The sequence below is a fragment of the Homarus americanus genome, unplaced genomic scaffold (genome assembly GCF_018991925.1).
Source record: "Homarus americanus isolate GMGI-L3 unplaced genomic scaffold, GMGI_Hamer_2.0 scaffold57965, whole genome shotgun sequence".
NCBI classification, from domain to species: Eukaryota; Metazoa; Arthropoda; class Malacostraca; order Decapoda; family Nephropidae; genus Homarus; species Homarus americanus.
Window position 1 is genome coordinate 5,275,530 of NW_024725031.1, and position 25,717 is coordinate 5,301,246.

Consider the following 25,717-nt stretch of genomic DNA (forward strand, 5'->3'; position numbering starts at 1 on the left):
AAGAACAGCTGGGGACCTTACCGACAGACTTTAGTGGACGGACGGACGGAGGTGGTCAGGTATATAGTGGTTCCATTATATATTAAGGGTGGTAGATGGTAGTTAAGGTAGTAGTGGTGGTGGTAGATGGTAGTTAAAGTAGTAGCGGTGGTGGTAGATGGTAGTTAAGGTAGTAGTGGTGGTGGTAGATGGTAGTTAAGGTAGTAGTGGTGGTGGTAGATGGTAGTTAAGGTAGTAGTGGTGGTGGTAGATGGTAGTTAAGGTGGTAGTGGTGGTGGTAGATGGTAGGTAAGTTGGTGCTGGTAGATGGTAGAATAATGAACAATTACTAATAAAGTAAAATATTTATGTAGAAACAGTATAAAAATATATTAAAGAAGTCCATAAATCTTAAGGAGCCTCGGGGTAAAAGGAGAGTAGTATACCCAATGACCTCACACCTGCGGCACCTACAGTAGCCCCTGATGTAGAACTGGGGACCTCCATGCGTCCGTAACCTGAAGGCAAAAATAGTTAAATCACTCAAAGGAACCAAAGATAACAATCAACTTTTTTTTTCCACGAGACAAATAGCGTAGGGGAAGAAATCAGGTAATTGTTATTCTTACGTCTATTCGTTGAAGCGTCCGGCGTCCCCCCCTCCTCCCCCCTCCTGCCAAACACTGAAGATGGTTGAAGCAGAACGTTTTAGATTACATGGTATTTTGATATACATGATAGAGAACAAACTCAGAGGCCACGACATAGTGAAATTACACCGAGTCTGTACAGTAATTATAGTAAAATGTTTGAGCTTTTTATCTCCCAGAAATTCAGTTTTAGCTCAGATATCTTTGAAAATCTGGATATGTAGAAGGGACGAAGGGTGTGGCTTGGCCTCTATGGTGTTTCTGATGTGGTGAGGGATGTGGTTGGCTTTGTGGTGAGGGGAGGTAATTATTGGTGATCGCTGACCACACCGAGTCACTATTGTCTTGTAACACAGAATATACACCCGAGGTAAACAGATTTTCACCATCACTGTTACTCACCTATTTCGTCTCTATTGACTAGGAAATAATATAGAAACACTCAAAGAGACAAACCTATATTGCCAAATTCTCAAACGGAGTTAAAAAGGTAAATATTTTATTCGACTAGGGAGTAACTTTCATTGTGTGTGTGTGTGTGTGTGTGTGTGTGTGTGTTCTTATAATTGCTCGCTAGTTGAAGACTGACAGGTGGCAATTATTACAAATGCTTAGATGCGAAGACAGGAAGATAATATTTGGATCTGTTTCCTCTTGTATACTACTACAGGTTTGAGTGAAAGTCCATCTGGTGAGGAAATGTAAAGTGAATGAAAACAGAAAGATTTTTTTTTTTCAGTTCATGACAGTAGAGGAGTTTGCTGTGTCGTAACGTCACTACACTTAAAGGGGATTTGCTACGCTCTCAAGTTGATGATCTTCACGAGGTTTAATTCTTATAGTTTATTATATTAACGAGGTTTGTGTTGTGTTGTAATCTTGTGTTGCTGGACAGTGTCGCCGCGTCGTAAAGTAACACTGATGTCTTCAAGTGTTTGTTTACCAAGTCACCATAATGTTTGCTTTGTTCTGTTTGCATTACTTGTATTATTTCCTCGGCATTTTTTTAGATAATAACTTAAAATAGCTCTCTGTTTATCATGGTATTTTGGGCTGCGTTAATCATCACAAATAACCGCCCTTTTTTACTTGACTGAGATAGTTTATCACACGTGAGAAAAATTCTCCAAGTGTTGGGTGAGGCTGCCAGGGATTTTTTTTTTTTAATTTTCGTCTCGTCTACTGCATCAATTGATTCACGTTACCTAAATACTGTAATAGATCCTCTTAAAACTATAATAAAAACAGGTTAATAATTATACCTAAGAGCGGTAATTTAACTCATTTAAAAAAAATCTCTCTCTTAAGCGACTTTTGTGTGTTCATGCGAGGAGTAACCTGAATAAGACAGTGATGAAAGTGAAGGGGAACTGTAGGTATCCAGGTTGTGGTCTGAGGTATCGTAAGGCATAAGAATGTTCCCCATTACCTGTTTTAAAATAATATACACTGTACGATCTGTGGCAACCATTATTGTGAACGATTTATGGCTTCATGTCATCTTTATTTCATATTTTACTTCTTAGATATAAAACTCTTTCTCAGGAACCCAGAAACTTTAGCAGTTTGTCCTCCCCTTCAGTTGTTCCTCGTCTACTGTTCTATTGGATCACGTTCTTGCTCTGTGTCAAGGAACTTCTGCAGGAGAGGGTAATTTTTTGTCTCAAGTTATGTAGTGAGAGTCTCCAGCAGCCAGCAGAGGCAAGGTTCTGACTGGTAGGAGGCGAGGGAGTACATAAGGTCGACTTAGAACTCTATTTAGAAAAGTAGCGATGATAGCCGTCCTCACTGTGAATGTGTGGTCTCTTTCGTTGCTTATCTGAAGCCATAGAGACAGTGAAACCTCTAATCTAAATCAGTAAAAGTCGAAATCTTCATTTTGATCCACAAAAAAACACGATACGTACTTTGATTTTAATGTCACTAGCATAAAAAACGAGAAATTTCTACTGACCTTACAGAGTACAGAAGCATCTCATCTTCCACTTACCCTCTGTTATCTGACGTTCCCCCCATCCTCTAGTAGCCTCTAGTAGCCAAACCAAATGAGGAAAAAACGAAGATTTAGTAGATAGTTTACATTGGCTAAACATACCTCTTGGGGGAACAGTGTACCTCGCGGAGCTGATAAGTGATTTGCCAGCCATCAAGAGAGGGTAGGATGGTTCATCAGGCAGTGTGGGGGCGCCCTCCAGCACGAGGTCCTCCTCCTGCGGCCCTCGGCAGGTGCTGGGAAAAAGTGGTTCCCTGATAGAGAAAGAATTGACGTTCTCAAGGGCGTCGTCTACTTTAGGTATGATTGATTTGTTCTGTCACACACACATACACATGGTCGTGTTATTTCCGCGGCGCGTACTCCATCTCATCCCACCACTTAACCACCTATTGTCTTCCTCCTCCTCCTCCTCCTTCCCCTTCTCCCCTCCTCCTCCTCCTCCTCCTTCCCCTTCCCCCCTCCTCCTCCTCCTCCTTCCCCTTCCCCCCTCCTCCTCCTCCTCCTTTCAACCTCCCCAATTATCAACCGACACTTCCTTCCAGCCATGTTCTACTCTTCTATATTTCTCCATCAATCATATCTTCATTTTTACCATTTTTACATCCATTCTACCTCTATTTATACCCTTTTCATCTTATTACTTTTCTTTTACCTGATCATCCTCATTCACTTTTCCTTCCAACATCCTCTCCCCGCGTTTCCCATCTCCTAAGCTCCTCTCCCTCCCTCCCTCGCCACGAAGTCGGGCGTGGATAATCCTGGAACGGAGGGGCGGTACTGCTCACTGTGAACAATAACCTCAAGATTTTTTGTTTTTGGCTTTGAATGTTGAATTAATTATCTTTATAACAAATTCAAGATATATAATCAAGGGTGTTTTATCCCCAGCAAGTGAGAAAGATCTCAACAGTAAGGAAGTGACACACTGTTCAAAATATTACGTTCACTCTGGCTACGGCAGCTGTTTTCAAGTGTTCATAAATCCTGAAGAATTTAATCCTATGGTGCGATAAAAATAAACCAGTTCATTTATCTATGAAGAAGAGCATCAGAATAATGTACCCGTCAAGCCGAAGGCGATCAGCAATGAACATGGAAAATGTATCCGTCAGTCTGTGCTTTCATGCAAACTTGGCGTGCTTGCTTGTGTCCGTTCATCCCGGAATCTTTGAACGTGATAATTAACCTAAACAAATATCTACAGATTTTATTAAATTCAACACGTGGATGTAGGTCCCCCCTCAAAAAAGATAGAATTCGAAGAACGTCTGCATTTAGTATTTTCTCTCCGTCAGTCCACGGTAACACCGGAAGGCTCTGAGGTAACCACATGACTGACGCTTCACACTATAATCAACATACCTAGTAATCTACCTGGCTATTCCTGCATACTTAGAAGTGTCTAATAATAAATAAAATGGAATAACAAGGAAAATTCTACCAAAACAATAGACACAGTAGCCACGGGTGATAAGAAAAGGCGACAACAGCTGTTTAAACTTACGTGGACTGTAAACACCCGCCCTACATACCTTCACCGAACGTATGAATTGTGAAATATAATGTGAACTTTTTCGTATGTGGAGTATTTTTTGTTAATTCTTACCCGGAGAGCACCAGCCAGGGTATTAACTCTCACTTACTGTGTGAGCTGCGTGTATTACATCCGATAACATCACCTGCTATATGACGCTCCGGGTATTGAGGTTTTTGCTGCTGTGTGTGTGTGTGTGTGTGTGTGTGTGTGTGTGTGTGTGTGTGTGTGTGTGTGTGTGTGTGTGTGTGTGTGTGTGTGTGTGTATGTGTGTGTGTGTGGAGAAGACTAAACTGATCCATCTCTGATACTGACAGCTGCTAGACTGATTCTTCTATGGTTACTAAATGCTGTGGAGGAATGAGGGAAGAGGGGAATAATAGGAGGAGGAAGAGGAAGGGGTAAGAAGAGGAGGAAGAGGAAGGAGTAGGAGTGGAAAGAGGCCTAGAGGGAGATATAGTAAAAACGAATGGAGAGATAATTACGGAAGAGAAAACGAGAGGAAATGGGGGAAGGGAACGACAGGAAAGAAGAAAACAAGAACGGAAGGAAAGAAAGAATAAAAGACGCAGGAATGGAGAAAAGAAAGTATAGGAGATGAATAAGAAAAGAAATGAGGTGGGAGACATTGATGGAGAAAAGGGATATATGTATAGAGAGAGAGAGAGACAAATGAAGGGAAAGGTAAAAAGAAAGAGACTAGAAGGAAGAAAACAGACACTGAAGGATAAAGGAGAAGGAAGGAGGGACAAGGATAGAGGAAAAGGAAATGAAGGCAGACTGGTGTATGGTGGTATTTTCGTGGCAAGGTTTGAGGAAAGTGAGACGGATACAAAGGTTGGAATCCCACCTGACAACAAGAGTAAATTAATTAGTTTATTTATATTATTTAGATACGTAAATTAATGAGATAGAGAAAATAGTGGTGAGAGATGAGAGAAGGAGGAGGGAGAATTTAACAGCTAAAGGAGAAAGAGAGACACAAGTGCCTCCTCCTCTACACCTGGCTCCTCCACCACACCTGGCTCCTCCTTCACACCTGACTCCTCCTCCACACCTAGCTCCTCCTTCACACCTGGCTCCTCCTCCACACCTGGCTCCTCCTTCACACCTGGCTCCTCCTTCACACCTGGCTCCTCCTTCACACCTGGCTCCTCCTTCACACCTGACTCCTCCTCCACACCTAGCTCCTCCTTCACACCTGGCTCCTCCTCCACACCTGGCTCCTCCTCTCTGACTCCTCCTCCACACACACCTGACCTCCTCTACACCTGACTCCTCCTCCACACCTGACTCCTCCTCCACACCAGGCTCTTCCTCCACACCTGACTCCTCCTCTACACCTGACTCCTCCTCCACACCTGGCTCCTCCTCCACACCTGGCTCCTCCTCTACACCTGACTCCTCCTCCACACCTGGCTCCTCCTCCACACCTGGCTCCTCCTTCACACCTGGCTCCTCCTCTACACCTGACTCCTCCTCCATACCTGACTCCTCCTCCACACCTGGCTCCTCCTCTACACCTGGCTGGACGCTGCCCCTAGAGGTGTGTGAAGAAAAAGTGGTCAGGGCTAGAAGCTTCACATTCCCTTGTCTAGTAAACATAACTCTAGTTCTCTGACGACTGTCTGTCTGTCTGTCTGTCTGTCTGTCTGTTTAATGCCGGTATATAGTATTGATAAATATTAGTGAAAGGTGATGAAACAGTGAATTATTTTGTGTACGTATATGTGTGTGTGTGTGTGTGTGTGTGTAATAATAATAACAATAATAATAATTAACGGTTTATTAAAAGAACATAGCAGCCTGAAGGCTGAAAATATACACAGGCGTGTGTGTGTGTGTGTGTGTGTGTGTATACCTATATACACCTGTCTGGTATGTATATATACAATCTATCGTCAATATTTAATGGCCTGTCTTGTCAATGATTAATCTCAACCAACACGTTATATTTACACTACTCAGATTACCATATCAATATTATATCCATCAACACACTGGCTATTATCCATGTTATCGGTATCATCCTGGTTTATTGGACGCTTTTTACGGTAGTGGATGTCCCCCACCCCTCCACTCGTCACTCTCACACACTCGCCTCTACCACCTTTCACACTCCTTCCAGATCCCCGAGTGAGCCTCTACTCTGTCTTTAATAATTTTTAGTTTTTCACAATTATCTTCTTTTTTATCCAATTGCTACGTTTTTTCCCATTTGAAATTTTACCAATTATCAGTTTTCTTTCTAATTATTATATTTTTTATCAATCACCAATTTTATCTTGATTTTATTATTTTGTCCAATTTTCAATGATTTTTTTTCAAATCATATTTTATTTTTCAATTACCTAAGATTATTTGTCTAAATGTCGATGGGTTTTATCTTCCAATTACCAGTCTTTTTTTTTATAAATTAGCAAATTTTTTCCCCACTTTTAATATTTTCCCCAACATCAAAGTTTTTTCTTCCAATTTTGTATTTTTTTCCCAGTTAATTTTTTCGCGCTGACTGTCATGCTGTTTGTGTTGCCTGTTATTTTTTCACATATACACAACCATACCTATCCACACACACACACACAAACACACACACACACACACACACACACACACACACGCGGTGACCTTACACTAGCAGTATAACTTTCATCCGTGGTATACAGGTCATGATACACCACAAAGGTCACCAGGCAGAATATTGTATCTCTCGGTGTGGTCGACAGGAAGAGGAGGAGGAAGAGTGAGAGGGGATTAGGAAGAACAGGAAGAAGGGGAAGGGGAATGAGAAGAGGAGGAGGAGTAGTAGTAGTAGTAGGAGGAGGAGGAGGAGGAGGTGGAAGATTGGGAAGGCAAGGAGGAGATGTAGATAAGGAAGTGGGTTAGGAAAAAAGATGATGTGATGGAATGGAACTACAGAGAGATGGGGAAAAAAGGAGAAACAGAAAAGGAATAACTAGGAGATTGAGATGGAGAAAAAAGAAGACGGAAAGATGAAAAATTAGAGGGTGGAAGAGGGGGGGGGCGAGGAAGAGGAGAGAAGGAGGAGGAGGTGGAGAATCATTTTTATGCTTCCTCACATCTAACACCGCTTCTCTACTCACCTAACACCGCTTCATTTTCACGATCGCTCTTATTTACGATGTATCCAGCACCTCCCCCACTGACACCAAACACCAGCACTATCTCTAACACCACTGACACCCAACACCATCACCACCACTAACACCACAACACCATCACCACCGCTAACACCACCACCACCGATAACACCATCACCACACCACCTCTCCAGTAGCCAGAGGCCAGCAGTAAATCACAGACTGGCCACCAAAATAACACACAGAAAGACAACACAATCACACACGGGCAACACGAGGCCACTTACGCTGGTGATTTGCCTGTCTCAGTCATTGCTGTTCCTCACCATTGCATCTTGTGGATAAATATTAGTTTTTTTAGTCTAATTTTATGAGCTGGGGCGATGGAATGATGTAGGAAATACTGTAAAGGATTTTGAAACACCCAACGATTTTTGTTTTTATCTTTCAAGTCTACTTTAACTGAGGGGTATTATCATCACCCATATCCTCAACAGTGAAATGTCGTCAGAGCATGGGGGGGTCTCGTTCCAGTAATGGCTAAGGCGTGGTGTGAGGCGATATATATAGTCTCTGGTTATCTTGTTCAAGCTATCTGTTATTTTTCAACCCTTACTTTTGTATTAGCTGGGTTAACTGCGTCTCAAACAAAAGGGAAGGCGAATGGAAATAGGGAGAATGATGGAAGACAAGTGAAGGAAGAGACAGGACTGACCAAGACAGTAAATAAGAATAATCATCACTCTACATTATCTCCTAAACTAACGTGCACAGCAATACAAAGATCAACAGTTATTTTTGGTATTAGTTTTATAAAGTAAGTATTACCTTTTGTGACTCGTGTGTTGTAAGTCACTCTTGAACGGGTATGAGTTCTCAGCCTCTCTTACCAGGAAGTGTAGCGAGGAAGGCTGTCCTGGCGCTCTACATACCAGCACTAAACATTACGCGTCTTCCTTGTGGTCTAGTGTTGATGGTGAGACTTTCCTATGCATCTTAATCTGCCATAATTTTTTTTTGTAATCTAGTCTTATTAAAGTTTACTGCCCGGATAGTAATAACTTCTATTCTCATAAGAGTAAGAACTGTGATGGTTCATTCCATAGTACAGGAGCAGCCATAATACGTCTCTTCAAGGGGCCTGAAACTCGTTTTCTTTTATGTATAATAAACTAAAGCGCCCTGTTTATATTTCCAGTAAATTTATTTTATATACCTTTTTGCCTGGGCAAGGAGGCCAGTAGCCTGTTTAATCCTCCACGTTGTTCTTGATGAATTAGTCTTTCATGGATCCAGTGTGTGAGTACAGGAGAAAACTGGACCATCTGGGGAAACCCGCGATATCCAGGAGGGTCACTGAACAGTACCTTTATCACACCGACCTGCAGGTGTTGAACCAGAATCACAGTGGTAAGGAGCGAGTGCGTTACCGCTGTGTCACAGACATGGGCTGTGAAGATATTTATTTTTGCTTTCGATTTTCTCTGTCCTGGTTTGAACATATAATAAATCATCTGATGCAGTTCAGCTTACACAGTGTAATCAAGAAAGAGTTGCGTTATTTCTAGTTCGAATATTATGTTTATAAAGACGGACGCACAAACAAACAGACACACAGACAAATATACCAACTGTTTCAATACTACTATACAGTACACGGTTATGTCTCATTGCAGTCTTAGTCAGGGAAATGTTAAATACACCTGAGTGAGTGAGTTTGGTGTACCTGTATTTCTCAAACCTCACCAAAACAGATTGGAGAGAGAGATCATTTCACACTAAGGGACAACATCTTATTTGGCATTTTTTTTTACCCTTTCTCTCCTTCACACACACACACACACACACACACACACACACACACACACACACACACACACACACACACACACACACACACACACACACACACACACACACACACACACATACACACACGATTGTAGTGGTTTAATGTTATTCTTAAAAAGTGGCTGAAAAAATCTTGATAAACGGTAGCAGATGGATGGATGCTGATGGTGAACGAACTATATGTTTTTAGAGAGAGAATAGTTGAGTATCACAAGTCAGGTCAGGTCAGGTCAGGTCAGAGTTAGGGTGAACTGATCTGGATGAAATTCGGTAGGTTAGGTTGAAGGTCAATAAAAAGGCTATTAAATTTCGATGACGGGTCAGTGGTCAAGATCACAGGTCAAAGTTGAAGTCATTGCACTGAGCATTTCTCTCATAGGTTGGGTGACCGAAACACTCCAATAGAAAAATAAAATCTTACGTCAATTACCAATAACAAGGTTAACCAAGACCTGATCAGTAGCTGCTTTAAGTCGTTCTTGAAACACTCCCCACTAGCGTAAAACATCCATCAATCAGGTCAGGAAAGGCAGACGTTATAGGCTCACTGAACCTTCAAAAACCAAAACACTACATGATGGCAACAGCGTATCACCCCCTTCTGTTTTACTCACACAAGCGAGTCCGCCATATACACTCTACAGAATAAGGGAAAATACAGTATACATTATATACAGTAATGATACATAAACTATAAATTTACACCTTTGAGGCTATTCACTTATGTGTACTTCCCATCGTGAATACAACGAGTAAAACTGTCTGCCATCCTGAAGGCAAGCATAATTGGGTAGTCAGTCACCTTGCTAGGAGCGTGGCTAGTAAGTGCCTTGTGGTGATTATAGGCGGCGGTAAGTTGGGGTCGAGGGCCTTCACACATACCTGCAGGTGCTACACCCTCCCGGCACACCTCAACCACACCCTCACTCTTACCTCCTTCTTTCTTTCCTTCCTTCTCCTTACTATAGTTTCTCACCTGTAACTTCTTATACCTTTCTCTCTTCGCCTCACTATTTCCTACCCTTGTCCTTCTCACTCCTCACCTGTCTTTCTTTTTCTTAATTTTTCTCCCTCTGCAACCTTCTCTATTTTTTTTCCTTCACCCCGTTGCTCCTTCATTCTCCTCTTCCTTTCCTTCTCTCTACCTGTATGTTACTCTTCTCTCTCTCCATCCTCTTCTTCATGTCGGAATAATTTTATTACATTTGTCGGCAGAAACTACAAATTAGATTTTCCCGGAGATAAGGCGGGAACTCTCTTCACATTTGAATAGTTATCCCTAAAAATATCTAGTTTTCTTTGGTGAAGCATTGTTGCCAGAGTCAGATCAGTTTCCGAAGAAGTTAGATTCCATCTCTCGTTATTATTTTTATTCCCTTTCCATTCTTGTGTGCAGTGTATCAAGAGATAAAGAAAACTAAAAAAAAAGGGGCTCACACAAGTAACAAGATCTATCGTAAACCTCGTAATTTACATGTTACTCTTATGAAGTGCTGTAGTCAGTAAGAAATATAAAAGCAAATATGTCCTGAACTGCTAAAGATGTTATGTTTGTTTTATTAACCAGTTAGCTAAATTTTGCCATTAAATGCGAATTATCCAGTAAAAAATAACTCGGACAGCAAAAAGTCAACATTCCGAAAGTTCTGTGTAAACTTGGTACATTACAACCATAAACAAGTGTTCCTGTCTTTGTGTAAATCATAAAAATACTTTCCTTTGCGTCCCTCAAAAACGTACTTTCCTCTGAGTCCCTCAAAAACGTACTTTCCTTTGCGTCCCTCAAAAACGTACTTTCCTTTGCGTCCCTCAAAAACGTACTTTCACTTTCTATACTCGGAGTGGGACGGGAAGTAGGATGACTCTGAGTCCTCCAAGAGAGAGACAGTCTGACCCGATATGGACTTGCAATTTGTTTTATCTTGGCCATGAGAAACACGCGCCTCTCTCTTGAAGAATGGCGCCAGATATGTTGTGTGTCAAAGGAAGCGACTCACCGCTCTGTATCTGATGGTTTGGTAACTGGGTGCCGTGAGGTTGTTGGTGAGAGGGTTGTAGGTGGTTGTAGGGAGATTAGAATAGTTGTAGGGTGCTGGTAGGGGGAGTGTGATGGTCGTAGGTGATGATGGGGAGAGTGGGATGGTAAATAGGTGATGATAGGGAGAGTCTGATGGTAGTAGAGGTGATGATAGGGAGATTGGGATGGTAGTAGGTGATGATAGGGAGAGTCTGATGGTCGTAGGTGATGATAGGGAGAGTGGGATGGTCATAGGTGGTTGTGGGAGAGTGGGATACAGTATTTGTAATAGGGAGTTTACAAAAGAGGGGTTTTTTCAGATTGGCGTTAATGATGTAAGCTTTGTGTGTAATCCTGTATACGGATACATGAGTAACACCCCACAGTTGTTAATCATAAATGAAGGAGATAATTCACTGCTTTCAATCAAAATTCCTCCTACATAACTTGACTGGTGGAGGCTTTACGCGTTAGAGATTTTCGTTTTTCAACTGGGACTTTCCTCAGCCAATGACTAACTCGTGGTCTATCTTGTTTTCTTAATTGATTCAAAGTTGCCAAACAAGGGATATTGGTAAAGAAATGAGTGAAGTCGGTGTTTATTATAGTAACTCGGGTTCCAATTTCTCAACATAGCAGACAAATGTATTACATGGTCATAAAATGCAATTTGTAAATGTTATGAAGAGAACCCATCTTAGTGTTTGTCGTATAACTGACGATGTTTATATGCATGAGCGTGGACAAACTTTGTATGGTGTTTAATGAGGATGGTATTGGTGATTCAACGACAACAAAGGGGAACCCCTTGGTTGGGCAAAGGAGATCCATTAACACGGTGGTGGTGTTCCAGTGCCCCACCGACATCATCTTGACGCACGTTAATTAACAGCCCACACAGTCCAGCACTCCACGTCGGGGTGAAAAGAGGAGGCGTGTTTGACAGCCTTACAGACGAGGAGGTCAATCCTGCAGACGAGGGAAGGGCGGGGGTCATTCCTTCAAACATGGGAAGAAAGAGGGGTTGGTTTTACGCACAAGGAGATAGGTCTTTATACAAGAAGAGAATAGGACGCCCGTCTTATGTAAGAAGTTAGTGTCATATACGAATGATGGAACCTGTATATATATAATTGAGCTGAAAAGGGCTCATTGTTTCAAACTTGTGTGTGAGTGAGTCGGTCATACTTGTAGTTTGATTTCTAACTCGAACACTAATGAATAGATTACCTTCATATCACAACAGTAGTTAATGTTAAGATTCCCCAGAGCAGCTCACTGTTTTCATCGCGGTTCACTGACTTCTTCATGAATACTGACTGGTTAACTAGTTCCTGACCAAGACGTTCTATACGTGGATACGCTTTCTGGCTCACATGCTTTTGTAAATAACTATATTTTAAGAGAAAAATTGATAATAACATTAATAATTTCGTCACAGTCCAATGGGTGTCCTGTTATCTGTTTTACCTATTTCTTTATATGCCATCAAGCAGCTTAACACCAAAAGCAAAGGTGAATTTCTGTTCACTCTTTTTGATGGTTGAAGTTTAAACGAATTTATTACACAACGGATCATCCTTCGTCCGGCTCCACCCCAGGCCCAGTGTCCACCCCACGCCCAGTGTCCACCCCACGCCCAGTGTCCACCCCAGCCCGGTGTCCACCAGGCCCGGTGTCCACCCCAGCCCAGTGTCCACCCCACGCCCAGTATCCACCCCACGCCCAGTGTTCACCCCACGCCCAGTGTCCACCCCACGCCCAGTGTCCACCCCACGCCCAGTGTCCACCCCAGGCCCAGTGTCCACCCCACGCCCAGTGTCCACCCACGCCAGTGTCCACCCCACGCCCAGTGTTCAAACCACGCCCAGTGTCCACCCACGCCCAGTGTTCCACGCCCAGTGTCCACCCCACGCCCAGTGTTCACCCACGCCCAGTGTCCACCCCACGCCCAGTGTTCACCCCACGCCCAGTGTCCACCCCACGCCCAGTGTTCACCCCACGCCCAGTGTTCAAACCACGCCCAGTGTCCACCCCACGCCCAGTGTTCACCCCCGCCCAGTGTTCAAACCACGCCAGTGTTCACCTTGAGTCCGGTGTCCTCGTACACTCTAGCACTCCCTGGAACACTGGCACTCCATGGACATTCTGGCACTGGGACACTGCACTCAGACACTGGCACCCCTGGGACACTGGCACTTCCTGGGACACTGGCACCCCTGAGCATTCTACACTTCCTGGGACACTGGCACTCCCTGGGACACTGGCACTCCCTGGAACATTCTGGCACTTCCTGGGACACTGGCACCCCTGGACACTGTTCCCTGGGACACTGGCACCCTGGTACACTCTGGCACTCGACCCCACCCCTGGGACACTGGCACCCCTAGTACACTCTGAGACCCCTGGGACTCTGGCACCCCTGGAGCATTCTGGCACTTCCTGAGACACCTGGACACCCCTGGGACACTGGCACCCTGGGACACACTAGCATTTCCTGGGACACTGGCACTTTTGGGACACTGCCACTCCTTGGGACACCTGGCACTCCCTGGGACACTGGCACTTCCTAGTACACTCTAGCACTCCCTGGGACTCTGGCACCCCTGGGACACTGGCACTCCCTAGTACACTCTGAGCACCCCTGGGACTCTGGCACTCCTGGAGCATTCTGGCACTTCCTGGGACACTCTGGCACTCCCTGGGACATTGAGCACCCTTGGGACACTAGCATTTCCTAGACACACTGGCACTTCTTGGGACACTGGCACTCCTAGGACACTGGCACCCCTGGGACACTGGCACTTCCTGGGACACTGACACCCCTAGACACTGGCACTTCCTGGGACACTGGCACTCCCTGGACACTGGCACTTCTGGGATACTGGCACTTGGGACACTGGCACTCCCTGGGAGACTGGCACTTCCTGGGACACTGGCGCCCCTAGACACTGGCACTCCCTGGGACACTTTTGTACCCCTGGGACACTGACACTCTCTGGGACAATGGCACCCCTGGGACACTGACTTTCTGTGGGACACTGGCACCCCTGGAACAATCTGGCACCCCTGGGACACTGGCACTCCCTGTACACTCTGGCACTCCCTGGTATACTCTGGCACTCCCTGGTACACTTGGCACTCCCTGGGACCTAGGCACTCCTGGAATACTATGGCACTCCATGGTACCACTGGCACTCCCTGAATACTCTGGCACTCCCTGGTATACTCTGGCACCCTGGTACACACTCTGGCACTCCCTGGGACACTGGCACTCCCTGGAATACTCTGGCACTCCCTGGTACACTCCCTACACCCCTGGAATACTCATGGCACTCCCTGGTACACTCTGGCACCCTGGTAGACACTGGCACTCCCTGCAATACTATGGCACTCCCTGGTACACTCCTGCACCCCTGGTGCACTCTGGCACTCCCTGGAATACTATGGCACTCCCTGGTACACTCTGGCACCTCGGAATACTATGGCACTCCCTGGTACACTCTGGCACTCCCTGGTACACACTGGCACCCCTGGAATACTCATGGCACTCCCTGGTACACTCGCACTCTTGGTACACTCTGGCACTCCCTGGAACAATCTGGGCACTCCCTGGTACACTTGGCACCCCTGGCACTCTGGCACTCCTGGAATACTATGGCACTCCCTGGTACACTCTGGCACTCCCTGGTACACTCTGGCACCCCTGGAATACTCTGGCACCCCTGGTAGACACTGGCACTCCCTGGAATACTCTGCACCCTGGAACACTCTGGCACCCCTGGTGCACTCTGGCACCCCTGGAATACTATGGCACTCCCTAGGTCACTGTCACTCCCTCTGGTCATCCCTGGTACTCCCTGAATACTCATGGCACCCCTGGTACACTCTGGCACCCTGGGACACTGGCACTCCCGGAATACTATGGCACCCTTGGTACACTCTGGCACCCTGGGACACTGGCACTCCCTGGTACACACTTGCACTCCCCTGGAATACTATGGCACTCCCTGGAACACTATGGCACTCCCTGGTACACTCTGGCACTCCCTTGAATACTATGGCACTCCTGCTACACTCTGCACTCCCTGGTACACATTGGTACTCTCTGGTACACTCTCTGGCACTCCCTGTATACTCTGGCACTCGCTGGTACACTTTGGCACTCCTTATACTCTGGCAATCCCTGGTACACTCTGGCACTCCTTGCATACTCTGGCACTCCCTGGTACACACTGGCACTCCTTGTATACTCTGGCACTCCACTGGTACTCTGGCACTCCCCTTGCATACTCTGGCACTCCTGGTACGCTCTGCACTCCTTAGTACATTCTGGCACTCCTGGTACACTCTGGCACTCTCTTGTATACTCTGGCACTCCCTGGTACATTCTGACACTCCCTGGTACACTCTGGCACTCTCTTGTACACTCTGGCACTCCCTAAGTACAGTCTGGCACTTCCTGGTACCTCCTGGCACTCTCCTCTTATATTCTGGCACTCCCTTGGCATACTCTGGCACTCCCTGGTACACTCTGGCACTCCCTGGTACACTCTGGCACTCCCTGGCACACTCTGGCACTCTCTTGTATACTCTGGCACTCCCTGGTACACTCTGGCATTCCTTAGTACACTGTGGCATTCCGGTACACTCTGGCACTCTCTTGTATACTCTAGCACTCCCTTGGTACACTCTGACACTCCCTGGTACACTCTGGCACTCCCTGGTATACTCTGGCACTCTCTTGTATACTCTGGCACTCCCTTTGTAAACTCTGGCACTCCCTTTTATACTCTGGGCACTCTCTTGTATACTCTGGCAATCCCAGTACGCTCTGGCACTTCTTAGTACAGTCTGGCACTCTCTGGTACCCTCTGGCACTCTTGTATACTCTGGCACTCCATTGTACACTCTGGCACTCCTTAGTACAGTCTGGCACTCCCTGGGACACTCTGGCACTCCCTTACACTCTGGGCACTCCCTTGTATACTCTGGCACTCCCTGGTACACTCTGGCACTCTTTAGTACGGTATGGCACTCCCTGGAACGCTCTGGCACTCTCTTCTATACTCTGGCACTGCCTGGTACACTCTGGCACTCCCTGGTACAGTCTGGCACTCCCTGGTACAGTCTGGCACTCTCTGGGACACAATTGGCACTCCCTGGTACACTCTGGCACTCCCTGCCACTCTCTTGTATACTCTGGCACTCCCCGGTACACTCTGGCACTCCTTAGTACAGTCTGGCACTCCCCTGGTACCTCCGGCACTCCCTGGCACTCCTCTTGTATACTTTGGCACTCTCTTGTATTCTCTGGCACTCCTGGTACACTCTGGCACTCCCTGGTACACTCTGGCACTCCCTGGTACTCTCTTGTATACTCTGGCACTCACCTGCCTCTGGCACTCCCTGGTACACTCTGGCACTCCCTGGTACAATCTGGCACTCCCTGTAACTCTGGCACTCTCTTGTATACTCTGACACTCCCTGGTACACTCTGGCACTCCTGTTATACTCTGACACTCACTGGTAAACTCTGGCACTCATTGGTACACTCTAGCACTCCCCGGTACACTCTGGCACTCCCCAGTATACTCTGGTACACTCTGGCACTCCCTGGTACACTCTGGCACTCCCTGGAACACTCTGGCACTCACTGGTACACTCTGGCACTCCTTGGGACACTCTGGGACTACCTGGAACACTCTGGCACTCCCTGGGACACTCTGCCACTCCCTGGGACACTCTGCCACTCCCTGTGACACTGGCCGAAATGCTAACCTAATTTCTTTAATTGTATCCCGAGTTAACTACATAATAATTATTCTATATTATTATTATTAATATTATTATTATTATTATTATCGTTATCAACAATTCTCAGTTACTTTTCTTCTTTGACGTTTCCCGCGCAAATGAACTGTATTTTTATTATTGTTATTGTTTTTGTTATTATTACTCATTTAATTGTTACTACGATAACGTCTTTTATCTCATTCATAGTCATTTAATTCCGACTTTTAATCTCATTCATAGTCATTTAATTCCCGCTTTTAATCTCATTCATAGTCATTTAATTTCCGCCTTTAATCTCATTCATAGTCATTTAATTTCTGCTTTTAATCCCATTCATAGTAATTTTATTAAGTTAGCCATTTAATGTCAGCCTCAACTGTTTATAAATATACGTTTTCTTTGATATTACAATAAAAGAAAACCCAACATTTATAGGGGTGACTTATTTACTTTTATTATTATTGTAATTATAGGAATTATTTTCCTTTATCCTCTTTACCACAGACCGGCCTGTTAGCCGCTTGGGAGGCCTGGCACCTCTCTGTTAAGCACTGTGGGCATGTACTGGATCTCTGTTATGTACTGTTGGCATGTACTGGTTCTGTTGCGCACTGTTGGCATATACTGGCTCTCTGTTACGCACTGTTGGCAACTTAGTAAACAGTTTAAGGCAATTAAGGATTTAACCCTTGACGCCTAGGCTTAGGCATGAAACAGTGCCGTAGAAAAGGTGAGGTACCTCCCCGTCTGCATTACTGTCACCCCATCTGGAGTATTGTCACCCCGTCTGGAGTATTGTCACCCCGCGTGGAGTTGTCACCCTGCCTGGAGTGCTGTCACCCCGTCTGGTCTCCGAGATATGCTAGGGACTGTCAGTTGATTGGAAATGTTCAAAGGAGGGCCACTAGACTGGTGCCTGCACTTCGGCACCTCAGCTACCCTGAGAGAATAGAGCGCCTGCATCTATCTATCTATCTATTGCTAATCAGTATTAACCACCCCAGTAAGGTACGGTAATTACTTCGTCTATATTCTTCTATGTACGGTTTTATGAGTTAAGGGTTTAATTAATTTGAAAAGTTTTATATTATTCCTAAATAAAAACAAATCTTTTAGCAATATTAAAGTATTTTTTGTGATATAATTGAGTAAATCAGTAATGTTGGCCGCCCTGATTCGTCAACCCGTGGCTTTTTCCCACGCCGAAGAATTTTGAGTACAGTACAGTATTCTTATTTCTATTTATTTTTCGGCAAAGTTTTTCCTTATTGTTACCTTTTAACTTACGATATAAATTAATTTACCCAAATTGTTTTATTAAAATTTGTATTCTAATACTTGACTGAGAACATGTCGGTATTGTCTCCTCCAACGCATGGAGGTTTGCATCCTCTTGTGAACACTATTTAACCCTTCTGTCTTGCCCTTATCGGAGTCTGCTTAACTACGATCTTAGTCTTGGGTCTGTTACACCCACACGTAGAAAACTTTTGAGGCTATATGACCATGTTTGGAATCACTGGCAACCTTTTTCAGTCATTCTACAATCTGAAAGGCTCTGTATTCCTCGAGTCAGTGGGTTTGAGAGTATACAGCATATTTTATCATTCCGGTTTGTGAAATTTAATTCCTCCAGCCGGTCACCCATGAAGCTGTTCTGTATTATTGCCAGTAAACTGGCTTGGCTTAATAAACTGCAGTTCTGGGATCTATAAATACACCCAACAAGGAGTCTCTTCCCCTCAGTTTAATTTTATGCTATTCATCTCAAAACCCTTCTTCCCCTGGATGGCTCTAAGTCCTGTCTAGCACAAGTACAGTAACTGGATCCCTCTTTGTTACACGCATAACCTGCGTCAACCTTGGCATTGACTTGCCTGCCTCTACTCGTATAGTTGTCTCGGTATTATTGCAGTTTCAGCCAATACACGTTGTTTTAACCATCCCAACCTTGAGATCTCCCAATTTGGAGTATTTCTAACCCCATTTCAACCCGGGGGCAAAGAATAATAATTTCGTTAATTAATTTTAAGTTTTTCATACTTGGGGCACTCTAAAACGGGATTTTCCCCATGGAAATATAGGTCAAATTCGATTAAATCTCGCCAAAATATACACAGGATAAACTAATTTCTAAACTACTAGGCCATAGTGGCCGAAACTGCAATTTTACCCTGTCTTAATTTGTCCAGTACAGTACATTGTTCCCAGTACAGTTATTACAGGTAACTACACTTGTATTCTATATAAACTTTATACCTGGTGAAGGTGGATTACCTCAGTCATAATGGTGGAAGTTAGTGTTTTTTAATTGATGTTTATTAAACTTTACAAGGAACTTAATGTACCTGTAGTTGTAAAAAATTGCAATTTAATGTTCTGGGTTGATGGCCTGTTGATGTTTGTAGACATTCGTTGGATTGGTCTGACTCTTAATTGCGAGTGTTTCTTAAAATTGTAACTTAGTTTTGTTTGAGTTACTCTTGTTTTTTTAAAGTTGTGGCCTTCTTTCAAGAAATTGGAGAAAGTGTTGAATGCTACTATATCTTACTCTTACCAACAGCTCTAAATATAATAAACATCTTTCACTAACAGATAGCTTGCATAATGTTCATCAATAATCTAGTACTGTACAGTTATATGAAACATTGTAGGGGCAGTTAACCAGTATAATCAGGGGGATGACTACATAATACTTGTAATACTGTACACTGTATCCAAGCTTAATTGTCAAAAAAATCAGTGGTATTGCATAAGAGCTACGGTAAAAATAAGGTTGCATAACTGAGGTTTTTCTCCACTTTTCATATTTGGTGCTTAAGTTCTGCTGCGTAATGCTTCATTTATGCAGTAAACTGGTTCACAGGTGTCCCTCAATTTACAAAAATTTTGTTCCTGGAAATGCATTCATTAAGTGAAAGTAATTTATATATTACTTTATTATTACAGTATTTTGGGGGTTAAGTTCCTGAGGGAAAATCTTTACATTCATGTACAGATAAGCGTTATCAAAATGGGATTTATTGTTTGCTTTTGTATAGTGTAGACATTTGAAACTATTGTTTATCAGGCATATGTACTGAATATTGGGGGATACCTGCATTGATGTAGCCTGTACTGTATATAGGCAGAGTACTGTAGGCATACTATTTAATTTTTTATTAGTACAGAAGTTGTAATAATTATTCATTCCAGGATGATGACTTGAAGATGGAGGATGCAAGAAATGATAGTTTTCTTCTGGTGAACTCTTCCTGCACTGCACCAAAAAACGTCAGGTTGGGTACAGTACATGACTTCTCTCATTGTGGTTTCTTCACTAAACTCTCGATAAAGTACAGTAATTGTAACCCATGGACTGCCTTGTCGTTTGTCTCTTGTTCCAAGTGTAAATTCAATGAAGTATTCTACAATACTAGGGATTCACCAATTGATATCGGCTACAGATATCAATATTTTGTGGAATAATCAATATCAGGAAACAAATTATTAGCTGATGCAATTTTGCTGTCTTGTTTTGGGTTAAGAAATTACTAGGTAACATCTTTAATATCGGCAAAATACAGTAATTACGGAAACCAGTAAGTGTTCACTTCTGGAAATGTCACACTGCCACTGATCATTGTCTTGAGGTTCTGATTGGATAACATGGCAGTATCCTCTGTACAGGCCTGTCTACAGCACTTAATTATACGGTGATGAATATATTATCATGTCAGACAAAGTAGCTTTTATTTCATCTGAAGAGAGAAATAATCTGGTAAAGACTGTCGCCGACGAGAAATAATTTTATATACTGTAGCATCGTATAAGCACATTAGATATTTTATTTGCCGATATTATCCCAAATTAGAACTAAGAACGACTCGGTACAGTATCATAACTCATAATGAACAAGATGGGTTGTTGAGGCTGGAGAGGAGTTCTTAACAAAATTAGTCAAAATGATAAATAACTCCCTTTGAATATTATATTTTATTAGAGAATGAGTTAATAATGATTAAATGTTCCAAAATAGGTCTTGAACATTAGAAAAAAAAATCGGTGTTGCTTAGCAATATGCGGATTTTCCATCAGTCTCTATACAACAAGTAAATCTTAAGCTGATGCAGACAACTCAAGCCAATACACAATAATGGCTGTCATGAGGAGACTTTAATATCAATAATAAAGGAATATCAATTTAGTAACACTTGCTAGTTAATTTTTTCTGAGCTTGGTGAGGTTTATCACAGTTGCCTCGCTCCTACTAACCTGAAGCTCCCCTGCCTCGACCCTTACTGCTTTCATTTTCATGTCCATAGTAATTTCTTTCCTGGGCACTTTGGCTGGTTTTCCAACACCAGACCAGATGGGGCTGGGTTATTTAACATTAACATGAACAGACTATTAACAGTAAGTATATTGGAACAAGTTTAGGTGTTGGTTAGATTATAATTAGTTAGAACATTAGTCTGTACTTTTTATTATACTGTATCGTACAGTATATAGCCTATATATATATATATATATATATATATATATATATATATATATATATATATATATATATATATATATATATATATGCGGTACTGTACAATGGATTAATGTAGACAATGTATACATGGTATTCTTCCTGGATGGGTGCAGTTACCAACAGCTTGAAATTATTTACCTATAAATCGTTGACCCTTGATTGGTGAGTTGCGTTAATGACTAAGTGTTGTGCCGGGTAGACTTAAACGCCACAACAATTAAATTTAAAACCCCGCTGCTTTTAATTACTTGATATTGCAGCTTCAAGAATTCTGTAAGACTATTACTAAAGTTGAGTAAATTGCTTTATTTAAATACAGTACTCCTGTGCTGTAGTCTATTCAACTGATATTTTGCTTTGTTTATTGTCTGGCTTTGCTGGTGAGACTTTATATAATATAGTGACATAACCGTTTTACCTGCATGAAAAAATTTACCTAATTTATAAAAAATCGGTTTGTCCGTTTTAAATCTGGCGGCAGAATATTGGGAAGTTTTGAATCTGGTTGTGAATTATTATAAATGGTGCATCACTAATTTATTGATAGTTCAATTACTGTACTAGATTAAGTGGATTAATGTGGTACTTCCATAGAGGATAAAACCTTCAGTTTAGGGTCATGTTATACAATACTATATAAGGATAAATTAGTATTGTGAAAATATCTTGCTTGAAACCTTTTATAAGTAATAAATAGGGACTTTACTTCCAATAGGTTCTGGACCTTGTCAAGGAGAGGTGTGCACTCTGCTGTACCACACATCTTGTACTGCTGTACCAGGATGGCAAGTGATTCACAACACAACTAAAGGACGCAGGTGCCAAGATACAGCCCAGACCCAACCTTCCACCCCTCCTCTCTACCTCAGGTAAAGAATATAATCAGCTCAGTTGATGTAAAAATATACAAAAAACCGAGATTACATATGAAATGGCCTCGGAATGATCACTTACAGGGGAGTAAAGTTTACTTTATCGGCCTGTCAAAATGAATTTTTCCAGCACTCGGATTGGAATTTCTCTGCCAGTTATCCTTAAAACCAAAGACAATCAAATTGCCCTGGGATATTCAATGACCATACTAGTGTACTGCGCACCTCATTGTCATCCCTAAAAACCCGTTTAATTCATATTACGCTACATAATATTCAAATCCACCGCGCTTGTAGAATCTCAGGAGCGTGTTTATCCTCGCGATCCCTCCCAGTAAGCCCCGCCTTTGTGAAGACAGTTATCAATACGTTGTTTATTCCACTTTCTCCTGGGAAGCTCAATCTTGAATTAGTCTGTGTAAATCAACCCAAGTAATTCGCCAGACCTTTGTCAACTGAGGGTCATCTTTGAATGAGTAACAGTTAGTTTGTCTGTAATTATTGTCATTGTGTGAGTAGCGATCACTGGCAACTCAGGGGTATATAAGCTCCTTTGTCTCCAGGTATGTTCTGTGTTTCCTAGCCATTCAGTTAATTCAGTCAATTGTAGTGATTATCAGTGTTCACCAGTGTTTATGATTTAACAGTTGAATTGTCATTCACCCAGTGTAGAAGTAATATAACGTAAATACGTCTGTCGTCTAGACAAGAGAGTTTGTTGGTGTTGTCATGTTTCTCGTTCCCCTGACGCTGATTCCCGTTTGTCTCCAGATCGAGGGTGGGCTTAATTGAAACCCACCGGTCGCTCGGAGCCGGTGGATACCCAGCAGTGGTCACTATAGGATTGATGGCGCTGATTCGGCATGATTAATCGGCTCTACTCTACCTCGTGGGCCGAGGACCCCAAACCCATCTCGGGTCGGAGTGTAACCGACCACAACAGCAGATATTAGAGGCGCCAGTGCTATACCCTGGGACAGGCCTTGGAATTATGGTCCACAGTGTGGTTGTATGTGTTTTTTTTACCAGTGTATTTTATACGATATAAATCAATGAAGACATGTTATGGTTTCACCCTTCTTTACCCTTATCGATCTGACCACTCAGGCCCCCATCAAGCAGCCATTCTGTAGGATCCCTCCTGATCAAATCAGGGAGGTTAGGGAACACATAGAAAAGTTGCTTAAAGATCAAGTGATTGAGGAAAGTTGTAGTGCTTATGCCTCCCCAATAATGTTAGTTCAAAAGAAGGATCAGAGCTTAAGATTGTGTGTTGATTATAGGCGGTTAAATCCAGTCACCCACAAGGACACATTTCCACTTCCAAGAATTGCTGAGTCTTTGGATGCTTTGGCAGGTGTATGTTGGTTTTCCACATTCGATGTAGCGTCAGGGTAACATCAAGTTAAAGTCAGAGAACAGGACAAGCCTAAAACTGCACACTATTTGGAATATACTAGTATCGAAGGATGCCTTTCGGGTTAACCAATCCCCCCAGTATATTTCAAAATCTGATGGAAAGAATATTTGGCCACGAAATATTCATGACTTTACTGGTGCATTTAGATGATGTGCTTGTATTCTTTAGGAGAGCCAAGCCTTGTTTAGTGTTATTATGAACTCACATGGTTTAAATTACCCCCATGGTCAACAGGTTGGGAACCACTGACTGTTAAATAGGAGCACAGTTACAACAACTTGTCTTAAAAGTTTGACGAGCACAAAGACTTCCTGTATAGGCTGTGAAGGTTGCTCCGAAAGTTTACCTTGCCATAGGTGGTGGTGCTAGTAGTGGTGGTGGCAATGGTGATAGTCCTGGTGACAGCTTTCATTCCATGCTCCAGTTATCATTTTCAACTGTTATGGAGCAGTTCAATTTCCCAAAGTTTTGTTGCAACATCTGTAACAAACAAAATATTCCATTTACTATAAAGAACTTGGGGAGGTTAGGTTAGGTTAGACCCATCAGAGGTTTTTACATTGTTTGATGTTCCACTTTTTTCTCAAATATCTCAACTACTGCTCATTTACACGGCAATGAAGGTCATATTTGTATTTACCACGATGATTGAAACTATAAAAACCCATTTTCAATATTCAGTTGCCTGATGGCAATTTTAAGTAATGACCCAGTAAAATCATACATAAAATATTTAATAATAATTATTCACATAATTCATATACTACAATATAATAATTGAGGGTAAAATAATCATATAACCCATGCCATGTTAACAAGACTCTTACCTTGTCCAAAATGTCATCACAACAAATATAAGGCTCTCTGTATAATCCCTGCACATATCTCCTACATATTAATACACAAATTATTCCTGACAATACAATATTACAAAACAATTTTCCTCACATCTCACAGCTGAATTTTACTTGGGGGAGGCTGGGGCTCACTGAATAGGCCTAAGGAAGCCAATGTTTACATTTCCACCATGTATTTATTCTTGCCCCCACACATACACTTTCTTATATAATGTGACTTTATGCCTTATAGTTACATACCTTAATTCTAAATTTCATGCTACAGTGTCTGGTTTGTCAGGTTCCGGGTAAATTACTTAGGCTATCTCATTACCTCAAAACTGTAGCCATAGGCGGTTCAGGCGCCAAGCCTTGATTCCTGGCTTGGGCATATCCAATGAGGGGAAAAGGGATGAGAGGAAAGTGCGGCGCTCTTCAAGAGTAGCCCATGCGTACTCTGATAGGTTAACAAATACCCTTTATCAGTACGATTTTACCCGGGGTAAACCCTGCCATCTATAGTGCATTTCTTCCCAGCTGTGAAGAGATGCCCCGCTCCCTCCTCAAGAGTTACAGCTGATTGACTGTACTATTTCGTCCTGAAGCAATGATATATTTCTAAATGAGTTTATTCATAATTGTTGGGATGACCGTTTCTGACAAGAAAGATATTTAGCTAAATTATATAAGATACAGTACATACATTCATTATTTCAAACATAAGCACGTTAGAAGTTTATCAGAAATCTTATTCATGAATTAACTGTTAAACTCTGGTAGCAAATTCACGCTTTCAGAGGATGCATTTAATATATACTTATTTTAACCCACAATAAGGCACACTAAGACAAATTACGTATCAGTAATACTACATTATGTAAAAACTAACATTTTAAAATATTAGAATCACATTGAAATATTACACGGCCATCAGAAGAGGCGGGAAATATCAAGTTGTTTGCAGTCATAGTTCATGCCTCTGCTTAAACTAACCTAAATGTTTCAGTAGTTAAAAACTTTGGGGCACGTCAAGTCCAAAAGTACAATAACATAGTTAGAAGTGGAAGGACCAAGGATACGTAAGAATTGGATAGAATGACCGTCTTTCTCGTACAACTCAGCAATAAACTTAAAATAATCGTAGGA

The 25,717-nt window shown here is 42.7% G+C and overlaps 1 long non-coding RNA gene across 4 annotated transcripts in view; it reads left to right on the top strand.

Annotated features, from left to right (window-relative positions):
- The window catches only part of LOC121864674, a 195,439-nt gene extending 172,310 nt beyond the window's left edge, over positions 1 to 23,129 (top strand). For all 4 annotated transcript variants that reach the window (XR_006088633.1, XR_006088634.1, XR_006088635.1 and 1 more), the window contains 3 exons: positions 20,120 to 20,202; positions 22,159 to 22,312; positions 23,087 to 23,129. This is a non-coding gene — a long non-coding RNA (uncharacterized LOC121864674). The remainder of the gene's footprint in view (positions 1 to 20,119; positions 20,203 to 22,158; positions 22,313 to 23,086) is intronic.
- The last annotated feature ends 2,588 nt before the right edge of the window (positions 23,130 to 25,717 follow it).